Here is a 17,250-nt window from a genome sequence, read left to right on the forward strand (position 1 = left end):
GCCTTCACAGTCTAAGAAAAGAAACCTATTTGACACCGAAGGAAGTAGAAAGATTCAATTGCTAAAGAAAGCAGAAGTGCAGTACGGGTGGGCCATGGGGCTCCAGCAGCCAGAGATCAGGGTCAGGTCCTGTGCAAAGGAGGACACTCTGGATATGAGAGCTGGCGCTGCGGCAGCTTCATGGGGACTGTGAGAGCCACACTTGGTATCTAGATCTCTGTAGACAACCAGGCAGACAGGGCTTCACAGAGCTCAGAGGTCAAGTCACAACTCCTAGAACAGTGTTCTATGCACCCCAGCCCTGCCCTTAGCCTTAGAATATGTGCACTGATTGGGCATGGTGGCCCATACCCTTAATCCCAACACTCAGGAAACAGAGGCAGGGGGGATCTTTTCTGAGTTTGAGGCCAGCCTGGTCTACATAGCAAGTTCCAGGGCAGATGGAGCTACAGAAAGAAACCCTGTATTTAAAAAAATTAAAAAAGAAAAATGAGCACTTTCTCTCTCCTCTCTCTCTCTCTTTCTCTCTCCTCTCTCTCTCCCTCTTTCTCCCTCTCTCTTTCTCTTTCTCTCTCTCCTTCTCCCTCTCGCTCTCGCTCTCTCTCTCTCTGTAGACCAGGCTGGCCTGAACTCACAGAGATCGGTCTCCCTCTGCTTCTCGAGTGCTGAGATTAAAGGCGTGTGCCACCATGCCAGGCCCACTACCCACATTTTTATTCCCAACATAGATCCAGTAATCTGGGTAAAAGTGTTGGTGTTGGGTCCGTGTTTTTGTTTGTTTGTTTGTTTTGTTTTTTGTTTTTTCATAAAAAAGCAAGCCAAGGTAGAAAGGATTTACCAGCTTGGACTATACAACAAGACCATGCAAGAAAGAAAGAACAGAGCAAGGTGGGAGAGGGAGACAAGAATTCAAATATGACAGTCCATCTGCTGTGTCCCCAGGTGGGAGAAAAGTGCCAGATCCTGCCACGGGCACACACCCAAGGCTGGCCAACCAGATCCCTTTTGCCCAAGAGTTGGGTAGGGACTCTGGGAGACAAGCAGCCTGAAGGAGGAATGAACAGGGGACAGCTGATGGCCTGAGGCCTTTGTAGTTACAACCAACCCACACCCACACTACTCTCGATCTTATGACACAGCTGTCCCTTGGTGATTCTTCCTCCTACAGGTTTCTTGATGGCTCATTTTCCTGTGACTTAATGTAAAGATAGGGCTGTCTGCTTGCTTCAGCAAGTTCCGAGGTGCCAATGGATAGAGGAATGGATTAGTCTCCTCATTCAGATCTTTAGGGCTATGAGGCCCTGACAGCTGCCATGCAGGCTGTCATGTGTCCTGGGTTCAACGCCCAGAAGCAAACATTAAAAGGATATATATCCCAAACTTCCAATTTCAAGTTTATTGTTAGACAAAATTAAACTACCCGCAGAAAATTTGTTCAAGTGTGATGTTGATGGGATTCTCAAAAAAATCACTTCTTAATTACTTTACTACACTTGCTTTTCTCTCTGCTTTCAAGTTTATCTACATTTGTTCGATCTGTATGTTGAGAATACTGATACGGCACTATTATGGCCTCTCTTTCCGACTTCATATGCAGCAGCAGCACACCGACAGCTTCAAATCAGGGTGGAAAGTATTCACAGGAGAGAAACTGGAAATTTTATAATTCGGCCCCCACCTCAGCACACATTGTTAAACATTTACATCCGAAACATCGGATATATACATCCGACAAGAAAAAAAATATTCAGCAGTTTCCAGTACTTGGACCCACAGATGTGAATGAACAGGAATAGTGGAGGAAGCCGACCCAGCACAGGTAGCCCAGGGTCAGCCAAACTCATCAGCAATGGGCAGGTGGATTACCCAAGGGGTCAGCCAGACCCTTGACACCTCACATATAGCTGGAAAGGTTGCTCCACAGACAAGATCAAAGCTGTTTGGTGTTTGGTCAATTGGCCCCTATTTGTTTCTTCCAGTCAAAGCCAGATCCTAAATTACCATGGAAGATGAGGACACACAGGTCTGAAAGGAAGCAGGTGACCTGTTGTGATAATGCCAATGCTGGCCACAGCCTTCCAGCCTCCTGACAAAATTCTCAAGCCCTCTTCTTGGGCTTTGTCTTGTTTTGTTTTTGTTTGTTTGTTTGTTTGTTTGTTTGTTTTTTGAGTTTCTCTGTTACCTTGGCTGTCCTGGACTCGCTTTGTAGACCAGGCTGGCCTCAAACTCACAGTGATCCACCTGCCTCTGCCTCCCGAGTGCTGGGATTAAAGGCGTGCGCCACCAAACCCGGCTCTCAAGCCCTCTTCTTAAACAGAGCACACTCATGGACTACATCACCCACAACAGGACAGCGGGAACAGTTCTTGTGGTACAGACAAACAGACCGTGAGCAGAAATACTTCTTCAAACCAGAGGACTGCAGCCATTGTCTCAGGAGCTTCACCCCTAGGGTAGCAAGAACCCAACGATGCCCTTACTGCCATGGTATGACGACCACAGCAGAATCTGCCTGTCCGCATTATTGCAAGAAATGAAGAAATGCACGCACATATTCTCTAGGAGACATGGCCAAGGATGATTTATAGCACCATTTTTCATAATAGAAAAAAAAAAACAAAAACAAAAAAGCCCAACAACAACAGAAACAGAAAAACAAACCAATGCAAATGTCCCCCAATGATGGAGTGGATCAATTAGTTGTGGTATGTCCGAATGGTGGTATACTATGCAGTGGGTAAAAATGAACAAACGTTCAAGTTGTTAGTGAATCCCATGAAGAGAATCAAAATTGAAAGGAGCCAGACACTAAAATAGGTGCACTATGGTTTTTGTTGCAAACCAAGAAATCATGAAGGAGGCTAAAATAAAAATAATTTTCTTTGGGCGGAGACTAGATTTGCTGATGTGGAATGTAGGCTCAGTTCAGAAGCCAGCTGAGGTTCCACACAGATAAGCAGGGTTGAGGTTTGCACAACATAAGAAGCATTCTTCCTTCAGAGATGATAAGATTTGAGATAAATTGAGTGTTGAGAACCAGAGTGATAAGACCTTTGGAATGTCCAGGTCAAGAGGCGAACCTGCTAATCTAACCTGTCTGCGAAATCTTGTCAGATGCCAGGAAAATTCTTCCGACAGATTCAGTTCCCAGCATGAGTATGGCAGCTTATCTCTGTCACAAAAAGCTCAGTGGTTTAGCCTGGGGTTTTACTCTGTTTCTCAACTGTTCTGGAGTCATTGTGACTCACCACTATTTATTTTGTTCTTTTGTTTGTTTGCTTGTTTTTTCAAGACAGGGTTTCTCTGTGTAGCCTTGGCTGTCCTGAACTCACTTTGTAGACCAGGCCTCACCACTATTTATATCGAGTTTGGAGACAGGCAAAATTCATTTGTAGTGTTAGAAGTCAGAGTGGTAGTTACCTTGAAGGGACGTTCTGATTAGAACTGAACACCGGGGTTGGGGATTTAGCTCTGTGGTAGAGCACTTGCCTAGCAAGTGCAAGGCCCTGGGTTCAGTCCTCAGCTCTATAAATAAATAAATTAATTAATTAATTAAAATAAAATAGAACTGAACAACCAGGACAATGAACATATTGACATTCCTCCCACTGCTTCCCAAAGGCTGAGGTTATAATTTTTGCACCATCCCTTCAGCCTTTTCTCATTTTTTTGGTGCTGAGAATCAAACCAAAGGCCTTAAACATGCTAAACATGTACTCTACCATTGAGTGACACACCCCAGCCCTGTTTTGCCTCTTGATCTGGGTGCTAATTACACAGCCATATTCGTTTTGGGAAAGTTAGTAAAGATGCACATTTAAGATCTAGGACATAGTGGCCCATGCCTTTAATCCTGACACTCGGGAGTCAGAGGCAGGTGACTCTCTGAGTTCAAAGCCAGCCTGGTCTATAGAGTGAGTTCCAAGATGGTTAGGGCTACATAGAGAAACCCTGTCTTGAGAAACCCAAAAAATAAAATAAAATATGTCTTGAAAAAACAAAAATAAAAATAAAATAAAAATCCACATACAAGCCGGGTGGTGGTGGCGCATGCCTTACCTCCTAGCACTCTGTAAATTCAAGGCCAGCCTGGTCTACAAAGTTAGTCCAGGACATCTAAGGCTACGCAGAGAAACCCTGTCTCAAAAAAAAAAATCCATATACTTTTTGAACCAGGTGTGCTAGTGCAACTCAGGAAGCTGAGGCAGGAGGATTTTGCCAAGAGTTTTAGGCCAGCCCAAACTACATAATGAGCCCCTTTCTCAGTTCTTCTACCAGACAGGGGAAAAAAAGTATATAGTTCACACACACACACAAAGTCAATGCTTTAGCTGTAAAGGAGAAGAGAAAGACAAATCTATTGAGTTATGGCTATAGCAATCACTAATATAATGTAGCTGTATGGTTTTTGTGACATAAACACTTTGAGTATTGTCACCACTGGCTTCCTTGACTTTTGAAATAGTGGGCACGCTCTTTGGTAAACTGCTTAAAAATACAACATGCTCTTTGGGCAGTTTACATGTGTGAAACAAAGACAGCAGTACATCATTGTTTGGGCCGAGCATCTACATTGGTAAAGATCAAAATGGAGCCACTTGGGCCAAAGTCCCAGATCATTAATCTAAGACTAAACTATTTGTCTAACATTCCAAGAAACCAAGATTAAAGAGTTAGCCAAATTTCGCAAACAGCATGATAACGATGCTCCCTCCTCCTGAGTCTGTACACACAGCAGCAGGTATCCTCAAGGAACCCAAGGTTAAACTTGTTTTTACTCCTCTATCTCCCTGTCGCTGACATAAAAGGATTTTTAAATGGTGGATCTGCTTTCTTTAGCTCCAGTTTGACCTGCTGGATCCCATGCAGCATGCACTTACTCTATTTTATGGAATGAAATGTGCCTCTGATGTAAAACTGTCTACAAGTGAAAACTTTGTAATTGTGCTCTTTCATACTTGATGGCTCTATTTCTAATCATAATGAATTTTTTTCTTAAACATCCAGGCCTGGAGAGATGGCTCAGCGGTTAGGAGAACTGACTGCTCCTCTAGAGGTCCTGAGTTCAATTCCTGGCACCCACATGGCAGCTCACAACAGCCTGTAACTCCAGTTCCAGAGGATCTGACACCCTCTCACAGACATACATGTAGGCAAAACACCAATGCAAACAAAATCAATAAATTATTTTTTAAAAATTCAAAGGCTGGCTGCATATCTATAATCCCAGCACTTGGGTGGAGGCAAGTGGACCATGAAATGGGTCAACTTGCGTGTGTCTGCAAGGATCTAAGCAACACAGGATGTTCCTGTACAGTCCCAGGATAGCCTGTCTATTGCAGAGTGACCCACGCCCTCTCATCTGTAAAATGGGGTTGATGTCAGAATATACTGGGTAAGACTGTATGAGGATTTAATTTTTTCATTTTATTAGAAAGCCAAAACCAGGGGCTGGAGAGATGGCTCAGAGGTCCTGAGTTCAATTCCCAGCAACCACATGGTGACTCATAGCTATCTATAATATGATAGCAGGCAGAGCACTGTACACATAATAAAACAAACAAACAAACAAAAGCTAAAACCAACCCGGGCAGTGGTGGTACACACCTGTAATCCCAGCACTCAGGGAGGCAGAGCCAGGCAGATCTCTGTGAGTTTAGGGCCAGCCTGGTCTACAAAGTTCAGGATAGCCAAGGCTACACATAGAGAAACCCTATCTCGAAAAACAAAGCAAAACAAAAGCTAAAACCTGACACACAGAAAGCAAAAAGTAAGTGCTTGACATTAGTTGGTATTATTTGTCTTGCCCTGGACACCAAAGGTGTCCTCATCAACAAAAGCCTAAAACATTCCTGGTGTCCAAACAGCCTACAGTGTCAGACTTTGAATATATTAGGTGGTTAGAACTATTGAGCAAGGAATATCCAGCCCCCCTTCCTGCTTTCCTTCATGAGAATGCCGAGGGCTGCCGGTCCGAGGACTGGTGCCCACAGCGCTGAGTAGGGGACAGACAGCCGGACAGCAGGACAAGTGTCAAGGTAGCCAAGCACTACAGATTGTGCATCTCAGGCCCCGGCTTCCCGCACAAGATTTTGATATACTTTGTGGTTTATTGTTTGTTTAAACTTGTGCTTAGCGGCAGTAAGAGAAAATCGAAAAGCTTCACATTTTTAGAATCTTGTTTTTCTACTTCTCTTTAAAACAACAACAACAACAAAAAGTGCCTGGCGTGGCGGCGCAGGCCTACGAAGGGAGTCCAGGACAGCCAATGCTACACAGACAAACCCTGTCTCAAACAAAACAAAACAACAACAAAATAATAATTTTTTAAAAAAGCTTAAGTTTGAATGCATATGGTCAGGAGGCTGCCCTTGACATAACTCCTATCTAAATTTCACCTACTTTTCTACCAGGTCTTTATACACCCTGAAGCTTGGAGCCAATGTCATAGATCTTTGTGATGACAGCTTTGGGACCCTGAGAAAAACCAAAAGCTGCTGGGCATAGCAGCGCCCGCGTGCGAGGGACTGCAGGTTGAATAATCACTCCTGACAGTAGGTCATCGGTTCTAAGAGAATGCGGTTTAATGAGGAGGGACTAAGGCCTTTTATACAGTACAGAGGCAGGTGGAAAAATGCAAGAGGATGTAGGTGGGAAGTCCCAGGACAAGAGGAACCATGTAACCAAGGTAACCAGGGTGCAAAACAGGAACTTGTGGTCAGCTCAGTGAGGGCATAACATTCACAACAGGAAGCTGTCAGGATAGAATAACAACTGCATACCAGCCAGGGCGTGGCCCCAGGGGCCCAAGGCTAACAGTTCCCAACAGGGCATGGTGGCTCAGGCCTTTAATCCCAGCACTCAGGAGACAGAGACAGGAGGATCTCTGTGAGTTTAAGGCCACCCTGGTCTACAAAGTGAGTCCAAGACATCCAAGGCTACACTGAGAAACCCTGTCTTGAAAAAAAATTAAGAGAAGAAGAAAGAAAGAAAGAAAGAAAGAAAGAAAGAGAAAAAAGAAAAACAGCTAGGCGTGGTGGCACACACCTTTAATCCCAGCACTCAGGAGGCAAGAGGCAGGCGGATCATTGTGAGTTCGAGGCCAGCCTGGTCTACAAAGCAAGTCCAGGACAGCCAAGGCTACACAGTGAAACCCTGTCTTGAAAAACCAAAAAAAAAAAAAAAAAAAAAAAAGAAAGAAAGAAAAAAGAAAAAAAAAGGAGCCGGGCATGGTGGAGTACGCCTTTAATCCCAGCACTCGGGAGGCAGAGGCAGGCGGATCACTGTGAGTTCAAGGCCACCCTGGTCTACAAAGTGAGTCCAAGACAGCCAAGGCTACACTGAGAAACCCTGTCTTGAAAAAAAAATTAAGAGAAGAAGAAAGAAAGAAAGAAAGAAAGAAAGAAAGAAAGAAAGAAAGAAAAACAGCTAGGCGTGGTGGCGCACACCTTTAATCCCAGCACTCGGGAGGCAAGAGGCAGGCAGATCAATGTGAGTTCGAGGCCAGCCTGGTCTACAAAGCAAGTCCAGGACAGCCAAGGCTACACAGAGAAACCCTGTCTTGAAAAACCAAAAAAAAAAAAAAAAAAAAAAAAAAAAAAAAAAAAAAAGGAGCCGGGCGTGGTGGCACACGCCTTTAATCCCAGCACTCGGGAGGCAGAGGCAGGTGGATCGCTGTGAGTTCGAGGCCAGCCTGGTCTACAAAGCGAGTCCAGGACAGCCAAGGCTACACAGAGAAACCCTGTCTCGGAAAAAAAAAAGAAAAGAAAAGAAAAGAAAAACAAAAAGCTTCTGGATGGAGTTGATCAGTGAGCCTGAGTGCTGAACAGGAGGCAGACAGAGTGGGAGAGGGCCACATGGTTAGAGGCCATGCTATAAAGTCAGCTGTATGCTCAGTGTCTAATCCCTCGCCCCCAGCCTGCTGCAGCATAGGCAGCCTGACCTCAACCACCTGGGGGACAGGCCAGAAGCTGAACGTTTGCAGATGGCTCTAGCCCTCTCTGCTTCTCTGCATGCTTGCTTGACACCAAAGCATATTTAAAATCCAAATACCAGGACTGAGATGCTGTGGGACATAGCCCACAGTATCCTTGCAACCGCCCATGCTTGTAAAGAACTCAGGAGACGAGCAAGAAATGAGCATGGCCTAGCACGGCATGGTCCTTCGAGTCTGGTGCTTAATAGCCATTGCCAAGTTGGCAGGGATCGCTAAGGAGACAGACCTGTGAGGGACTTTGTAGATTTGGTTAGCTGAGGTGGGCAAACATACCCTAAATTTAGGAGGCACTATCTATTGGCTGGGGTCTTGTACTAAATAAAAAGGAGAAAGAGAACTGAGCATTCCAGCCTGCAGATGTGATGTGACCAGCTCCTTCACACCTTCAAAACTTCCCTGCCATGGTGGACCATGTACCCTCCAACTGTGAGCCAGAACAAACCTTTCTTTCCTACCTTAAGTTGCTAAAGTTCCTACCTTAAGTTTGCCAGGTATTTTGACTGAGCAATGAGAAAAGTAACTAATGTGAGTCCCTACAGGGATGGCCTGCCATAGCATCACTTAAGGAGCTGAAAAGAGATCCCCATAGTGTCTCGAGATTGACATCCCCTAGCTCGCTCCTCAAGCCTTGAAGTACACACAGATCACCCGGGGATCTTCTTTGTTTTGTTTTGTTTTTTGAGACAGGGTTTCTCTGTGTGTAGCCTGGCTGTCCTGGACTTGCTTTGTAGACTAGGCTGGTCAAAAACTCACTCACAGAGATCCAGCTGCCTCTGCCTCCCAAGTGCTGAGATTAAAGGCCCCCACCCACCCCCCACCCCCACCCACCACCCACCTCCCACCCACCCCCCACCCCCACCCACCTCCCACCCACCCCCCACCCCCACCCACCCCCCACCTCCCACCCCGCACCCCCAGCCCCAGTTCAGGGATCTTCTTAAAATGCAGATTCCAAGAGGGTCTGGGATGGCATCTGCAGGCCCACCTCCCAAACAACTCACCACAGTGACTTGATCCTAAAACCCCCACTTAGTAAGTACCCTAGAGCAGGGTTCTCAACTACTGCACTGTTGCCATTAGATGTGATGAGACCTGACAATGGGAGTAAATTTAACTCTTCATCCAGATGGGTTTCATGGCGGCCCAATTGAGGAATGCTTAGTCTCCTCCTTGGCTATCACTTGGAATCCATTCTGTAGCTCAGGATGGTCTTGATCCTCCTGAGTTGTGGGATGACTGGACTGCCCCACCATACCTTATTATTTGTTTTTGTTTGTTTGTTTTTTGATTTCTTCTTCTCCTTCTTCTCCTTCCTCTTCTTCCTTCTTGTTCTTGTTCTTGTTCTTTTTCTTCTTCTTCTTCTTCTTCTTCTTCTTCTTCTTCTTCTTCTTCTTCTTCTTCTTTTGTTTTTTTGAGACAGGGTTTCTCCAAGTAGCCCTGACTGTCCTGGACTTTTGTAGATCAGGCTAGCCTTGAACTCACAGAGATCCACCTGCCTCTGCCTCCCAAGTACTGGGATTAAAGGCATGCACAACCACATATGACTTTGTTTTTATTTTTGAAACAGTGTTCCTCTATGTAGCCTTGGCTGGCCTGTAGACTAGTTTAGCTTCAAACTCAGAGATCTGCCTGACCACTGCCCAGCCAATGTGGAATCGTGTGTGTGTGTGTGTGTGTGTGTGTGTGTGTGTGTGTGTGTGTGTGTGTATGTGTATGTGTTGGTTTTTTGAGACAGGGTTTCTCTGTGCAGCCTGTCCTAGACTCATTTTGTAGACCAGGCTGCCTTGAACTCACAGAGATCTCAGAGATCCACCTGCCTCTGCTTCCCTCCTGAGTGCTGGGCAGTTGGAATTCTTAAAATCTAAATATCTATGGCTTCCTTGGAATAGAGAGAGATTTCACAGCCGCCTAAGGCAGAGCTGACCATGTAATTTGCAAAGCATAATGCAAAATAAAAACATGGTATATTTGTTCAAAGAGCAAGAGAGAGGTGTTACTGCCTGTACTGGGTCACAAAATTTGCCCTTTAATATATTTACTCCTTATAAAATAGTATAGGACTACAGGTCTGCACCACTGTGCTAGCTGAATTCAGCTTAGATATATGTAGGCTTACACATTGGCCTTTGAATGCTTCTTCTGACATTTCCTGTAGCTTGTAAAAGTCACACGAGAAGCTAAAAGCAGCTTCAGCTTTGATGTATAATTTAAAACACCCGTTTATGCATTCTCACTGTGGCTTCAATTACAAGAAAAATTAATTTTAAAATTGTCTTGTTAATAACTGGTTTAATAAGCACTTCCATGAAACTCAATCCATTGAATGCAATGACATTTAAATTTAATTTCCCCTCTCCTTGAACCTGATGAATTATTTATACAACCAGGGACAGAGAGGCAGACTTCCCATTGGGGGTCCCAGCATCTCCCCCTTGGGTAGCTTCTCCTCTCTCCTGTGTTTGCTGCTTTTGACCCTAAATGCGACACCAACCTAGGCCCAGTAGTTCCAAAGACTGTTTTGGATATAGAAGACACAGTAGCACATATCTGTAATCCCAGCACTGAGGAAACAAAACAAAGAGGATTGCTGCAAATTCAAGGCCACTGCAGGACACATACAGAGGTGCGCCTATAGGGCCTCTGAGTCTCTGCCTTCTATTTGCAGTCACCATAATGGCAGCTCACATTCTCGCTGCCAGGACTTACTGTATTTCACAGACCAAGCACAAAGGCAAAGATAGAATTGCTAAGAGTTGAGGCACGCTGGGTGTGATGGCGCACGCCTTTAATTCCAGCACTCCAGAGGGAGAGGTCTGTGACTACAAGGCCAGCCTGGTCTACACAGTGAGATCCAAGCCAGCCAGGACTACAGAAGTGAGACCCTGTCTCAGAACAAATAGATGAAAAGAGTCACTTGAGGCTGAAGAGGGATGGTTCAGGGGTCAAGGGCACCTGCTGCTTTTCCAGAGACCCAGTGCCCGAATCAGGCATCTCATAAACACCTGTAACTGCAGCTCTAGGGGATCCAGGGTCTTCTTTTGGCCTCCAAGGATACCTACACACATGTAGCATATAACACACACGCGTGCGCGCGCGAACACACACACACACACACACACACACACACACACACACACACACACACATCTTTAAAAAAAATTTTTAAAAAGAACTGAATCGTGCTTGACAGGGTGTAATCCCAGCACTCAGGAGACAGGAGAAAGGCACGCTGGAGGCCAGCCTAGGCTATGTAGTGAGACCAAGTCTCCAAAATAGAAAATGTTAAGAATGTCGAGGTGGAGAGAATTAAAGTTAGGCAGGGCTCTTCTAAGCACGTGATCTACAACCAGATCAGTTGCACACCCAGGTGCTAGCCAAGCCTGGTGATGACAGCAGTATACTGAGAACAACAGAGACAAGAAGCTGGGCGAGGAGGCAGGAGGCACAGAGAGAGGTGGGCGGAAACACCCTGAGGGCCAGTCAGTGTGAGCTTCGAGAAGGGCACACATCTGCCCTGTGCACGCCACGGGACTGGGTGCTTTGCATCCTGACAAGGACAGGGAGCCACGTCTTCACCAGAAGTTTGCCCACAGGAACTGCTGCCTACGTATGAGGTGACACACTAATTCAAGGACTCTGTTCTGGCCGGGCATGGTAGCACATGCCTTTCATCCCAGCACTTGGGAGGCAGAGGCAGGCAGATCGCTGTGAGTTCGAGGCCAGCCTGGTCTACAAAGTGAGTCTAGGACAGCCAAGGCGACACAGAGAAACTCTCTTGAAAAACAGAAAGGAAGAAAGAAAGAAAGAAAGAAAGAAAGAAAGAAAGAAAGAAAGAAAGAAAGAGAAAAGGGCTCTCTGTTCGGTCACTTGGAGCTTCCCACACCTTCTCTGACCGCTATTGGAGGAATCCTTTCTTCTGACTTCACTCCCCACCTGTGCTCTTCCTGTGCAGGGAACACGTGTGCACGAAGCATGTGCTTCCTCTCCTCCCTGTCCCGAGGAGCTCATTAGTGGGCTAGGGCCAGATAGTCTTTGGTGGTAAGAAATATTTTAAAAGGAAAATTAATTTCAGGGTGACTAGTAATATGAAAGTCCTTCTCCCAGTGGCCAGGAATAAGAAGGGAAAAAGAGAAACCATGACAAAGGGAAACTGGCTTCAAAATGTACAGGTCATTTTCATGTGACGCTTTCAGTGACCCCCAGCCCCCAGCCTCGCAGCGACTCCAGGGAACACAGCTTTTGAACTCACCACCCGAGAATAGCTGAGCTCATTAAGCGGAGCCACTAACAGCAAAGCAGATTCAGCTAACAGGACATCCCAGCTTCTAGATGGCTCCTAATAAAGCACACGTGTGCACACGGTGTCCACTGAAAAAGTGTGTTCAGATCCGCTGCAGCCCCATGAGGCCTGACGAGAAAAGTACATCACTCAACATCACCAGCTGGGAACCGCCAGCACCAGGATTCAAACCCAGGTTCACCTGACTACAAACCCAACACTGTGGTTCTACCTTGAGTTCTCCACCGAGCCCCATCCTCAGCCCCTGACCTTTCCTTTTCATTACCTTCTTTTTTTGTTTGTTTGTTTTTATTTGTTTTGTTTTTTGAGACAGGATCTGTCTGGGGAGCCATGGCGGTCTTGGAATTTGCTCTGTAGACCAGGCTGACTTCAAACTCAGAGATCTGCCTGCCTCTGCCCCCCAAGTACTAGGATTAAAGCCATGCACCACCACCACCACCTAGACACGGGCTTCTTTTTGGCTCTGACTAGTTTGCCTGGTACTTTAGATTGTCAGTGGTGGAATTTCAGTTGTGCCTTGGAGACAGATGTCTTCCAGTAGGCAGACCTCTCTGGTCCCTCAAGTAACTTCTGAACAGGGAAGTAGGTTGGTTAGCTCTGCCTGAGGGTCAGGGCTTTGGGTCTAGACATACTTATAGGTATGGGGCCTGCATTTGTTCCACCAATTTTTAAATCTTGACTCATTGCCAAACTTTAGGTATTAAGTTGTTCCTGTTCTAAAAATGGAGAGACTGAGTACAAAGCTGGAAGAGGAAAACTATGGAGCACTCTGTGGGTGAAGTATGGGGAGGACTATGCATGGAGTACTCTTTGAATGAAATACAGGAGGACTATGCATGGAGCACCCTGTAGGTGAATTATAGGGAGGAGTATGCATTGAGTATTCTGTGGATGAAGTATAGGGAGGACTATGCATGGAGTACTCTGTGAATGAAGTATAGGAGGACTATGCATGGAGCACCCTGTGGGTGAAGTGTAGGGAGGACAATGCTTGGAGCATCCTGTGGGTGAAATACAGGGAGGACTATGCATGGAGCACCCTGTGGGTGAAGTGTAGGGAGGACAATGCTTGGAGCATCCTGTGGGTGAAGTATAGGGAGGACTATGCATGGAGCACCCTGTGGGTGAAGTATAGGGAGGACTATGCATGGAGCACTCTGTGGGTGAAGTATAGGAAGAGTCTATGTCTTGTGCATTTTGTTAGTGTGATATAGGGAGGATTATGCCTTGAACCCTCAGACTGAGATGCCAGAGAGGTTTTCACATGGTCATTTGCTTTGTACTCTTTCTGTTAAGTCTGAAAGGACTCCCTAGGATTCCAGTCTCCCAGGGGACTGCATAGGCTTCCCCAGAAGTGCCGGACACCTGACCTTTCCTCTCTGCCTCAGTACAGTGTCTTTGGGCCTTTGTTCTGTGGTCTCTGAGCCATCTGAGCCCCCCAGTTCATGCTGGCGGCCCACCCAGAAACATCTGCTCTAGCATTTGGAAAGTTCCCTTTCCAAACTCTTCAGTCTGGCCCGACTCCCAGCCCCAATAGCAAAAGGCTGCAGTGTTTATGTGGCTTTTCCAGCAATGGCTCTGTATGGTCTACCGAGCAGCTTTGATCTCCACAGTCAGTGCTGGGAAAGCAGAAGAATGGGCGGGGGAAGGGAAAAAAAGGCACAAAGTTAAAAGGAAAGGCCTGCGCATACTTGCTCTGGATCCAGCCTTTCTGCCCAAGCACCTGATGGCTCTGTATAGCCCAAGGAGCCAACAGGTGTGATTTACACATTTAACAGTCAACTTTGATAGTGACCCTCAGGCAGAATTCCTCATCAGTTCCAAGCAATATACTGTGGAATCTGGAGTTCAAGAGGGTGTCTCTAGAGTGTACTTGATGTCTTTTGGAATTAGGGAGTGTCTAGGAATTTAGCTTCCCATCTAGTTTATGGAGCGGTTAAATGTTCCGGGATCTGGGTAACAAAGACAGGAGTTCTGCCTGTGTTCTTTATGGGTTACTCTGCAAAAGGACTCTGTGCTGACCTGTGAGCACAAGACGTTTGTGACAAGCTATGGCATGGATACTCAGAGCCAAGTGATTTGGCCAGGGATGTGGCTCCGTGGTAGAACACTTGCCTAGTAGGTACAGGACTCTAGGTTTAATCCTAAGCACCAGAACAAAAACTGCAAAAGTAATTTGAGGGCCAGCAAGGTGGGTAAAGATACTTGCCACCAAGACTGCCGACCTGAGTTCAATCCCGCGAAACTGCATGGTAGAAGGAGGGGACCAATTTTTACAAGTTGTCCTCTGATCTCCAATAGGTACAGTGACATGCGCGCACATGTGGACTCATGCACACGCATAAGTACATGTAATCTGTTGAAACGAAAAGGGCATTTTTGATAAAGATCACAACAACTTTGCAGAGGAAAACAAAACAAAACCAAACCAACCAAACAGACAAAAAAACCCACCTCATAGTCTAGTGAGTCCTGGGCCCACGAAACAATTTGTCAGACTCAAGGGACATGGATTCGCCTTCAGGCTCAGTCTTCTAAACCTTCAGTGGGACCTGCGGCCCCTCCTCTCTGGCCCAGCACCCTAAAAGCCTTGAGACCTATGCCCACTGGATTCCAGTGGCTGTCCTCGAAACACTGAGTGGTCATTCTGAAACTCCCAGAGTCTCTCTGTTCCCCAAGCACCCCAAGTCAGCCTCAAGTTTGTCCTCAGCCCAGTGATTCTCAGCTTTCCTAACGCTGCGACCCTTTAACACAGTTCCTTATGTTGTGGTGACCCCCAGCCATAATATTATTTCATAACTGTAGTTTTGATACTGTTATAAACTGTAATATAAATATCTGATATGCAGGATATCTGATATCTGACCCAGAAAATAAATCACAAGCCACAGATTGAACACCGTTGTTCATGCCTTTGCCATGGTTCTCCCCAGAGCCCTTGCAGCTAAGGGTCTCAGCGACCCCTAGCCCACCTCTTTTAACCTGTGGCGTCATCCTGGCTACTTCATTAGGTTCAAGAACAGTGAGCAGTCATCACCTCTGGCTTGTGTCTTTGTAAATCCTGCAAGAGGCAAAGGGGTCCTCCTGGACTCTTCCATCTGGAGGCTCCAGCCCTCTCTCCCTGGAACTAGCATCGCTGGAAGAAAATGGTACCCACAAGAGTTCTGATTGTGTCTTTCCAGTGCAAGGCCTGCATGGGTTGCCAGCACATCCTTCCTATTGGCACATCCTTAACATCATCAGAACATCTCCACTTAGAGCCAACCACTCTTATAGCCTTTTATGGTACTTGAATATCTTCAGATGTCCTACTGGTCCATTGGATAAAGGGTTACCTTTAACAGAGGTCTTACCATGGCTTAGAAACACTCAAGGTAGTGTTATAGCTCCAGCTGTAGCATCCACGTTAAGACAGTCAGAACAAAGCCCATGACGAGAGGAACACTTTCCTGATACTTTACTCAATTATTCCAGTTATAGCTCACTGGCCATCTCCTATTTGCAAGGAAGGTGGGGCAATGGAGCGTTTTGGCTGTCCACAACTCTATTCCCAATGAAGTCAGTCAGGGCATCTTTCCTTATTCAGCAAGATTATGGTAGGATGGGGCCTGGGGAGATGGCTCAGTGGGCAAAGCCACAACAGCATGTGGGCCTGAGTGTGGATGCCCAGAACACACATGAGACCAGATGCTCCTACACTGAGATGGGAAACAGAGACAGGAGAAGCCCTCCCAGAAGCCTGGCATATGTAGCAACAATCAACAAGAGATCCTGTCTCTTTTTTTTCTTTTTGTTTGTTTGTTGTTGTTCTTGTTTGGTTGGGGTTTTTTTGTTTTTCGAGACAGGGTTTCTCTGTGGCGATCTTGTCTCAAACAAGGTGGAAAATGGGGAACCAACATTTTAACTTGTCCTCTGACATTCACACACATGTGTGCCTGCCCACACACATGAACATATAAACAAGTGTGCTGAGCACAGATAAACACAGAGGCACCCACAGAGGCACACACGGAAGAAGAGGCACTTAAAAGAAAAGAATGGGCCTTGGGAGGCAACCAGCAATTCCCCACCCTACTACTTCTTGCACTGTTTCTCATCATTTGGGGGGGCAGTGTTTGAGACGGTGTTTTTTGTTTTATTTTTTTGTTTGTTTTGTTTTTCAAGACAAGGTTTCTCTGTGTAGCCTTGGTTGTCCTGGACTCACTTTGTAGACCAGGCTGGCCTTGAACTCAGAGCGCTCTGCCTGCCTCTGCCTCCCAGAATGCTGGGATTAGAGGCGTGCGCCACCACGCCCGGCTTGTTTCTCTTCATTTCTCTTCACAGGGCTAGCTGCGGTTCCGGATTTTGTAAATCTGCTATGGAGTTTACACTACACTATTATGTAACATCCCCAGTAAGGTCTTCTGATTGACTGAGTGGTTGGTTGGTTGCCTGTGTATGTGTGTGTGGTATATGTGAGTACACATACACACCTTAAAGAGGACAGTGTTTGGGACAGATCTGCCACTGGAGGTAGGATCCTAGAACACACACATATGTATATACATATGTGTGTGTGTGTGTGTATATATATATATATATATATATATATATATATATATATATATATATATATATATATATATATGCATATACATGTTTCCCCACCCCATCCACAAAGGACATCCAGGGTCTTGTCTGTGATCACTAGCCATCCTTTGATCTACCAGTCTAATGAAAATGAAAGCAGCCTGGCTCCATTCTCGGTGATTTCTTCCTGCCCCTTTGAGCCCTGCAGACTATGTATTGGCCCTTGCCACACCCAGAATTGACATCAAGTTTATTCTTTGTACTTTGGCAGATGGAACAGCAATGGAACAGCCTCTGTGCCCTCACCCTATAAGAGACTTGAGCAGGAAGGGCCGAGCTCTGGCTAAGGGGTTCTATGATGTACAGAGGAAATATATCACCCACA

At 46.0% G+C, this 17,250-nt stretch overlaps 2 protein-coding genes across 5 annotated transcripts in view; one reads left to right on the forward strand and one right to left on the reverse strand.

Annotated features, from left to right (window-relative positions):
- SUSD6 (sushi domain containing 6) overlaps nucleotides 1–17,250 on the reverse strand; it is a 143,557-nt gene that overhangs the window by 108,743 nt on the left and 17,564 nt on the right. The window lies entirely within an intron of this gene.
- The window catches only part of CCDC177 (coiled-coil domain containing 177), a 37,366-nt gene that overhangs the window by 2,824 nt on the left and 17,292 nt on the right, over nucleotides 1–17,250 (forward strand). Inside the window, exons 3-4 of one of the 4 annotated variants that reach the window (XR_014781024.1) lie at nucleotides 2,318–2,487; nucleotides 5,008–5,166. The exons of the other annotated variants lie outside the window; for them this stretch is intronic. The gene's annotated coding sequence lies outside the window, so the exon portion shown is untranslated. Of the gene's footprint in view, nucleotides 1–2,317; nucleotides 2,488–5,007; nucleotides 5,167–17,250 lie in introns of those variants that run through there. 4 annotated transcript variants of the gene reach the window in all.

Source organism: Acomys minous, assembly GCF_964271855.1.
Source record: "Acomys minous genome assembly, chromosome: 8".
Classification (NCBI taxonomy): Eukaryota; Metazoa; Chordata; class Mammalia; order Rodentia; family Muridae; genus Acomys; species Acomys minous.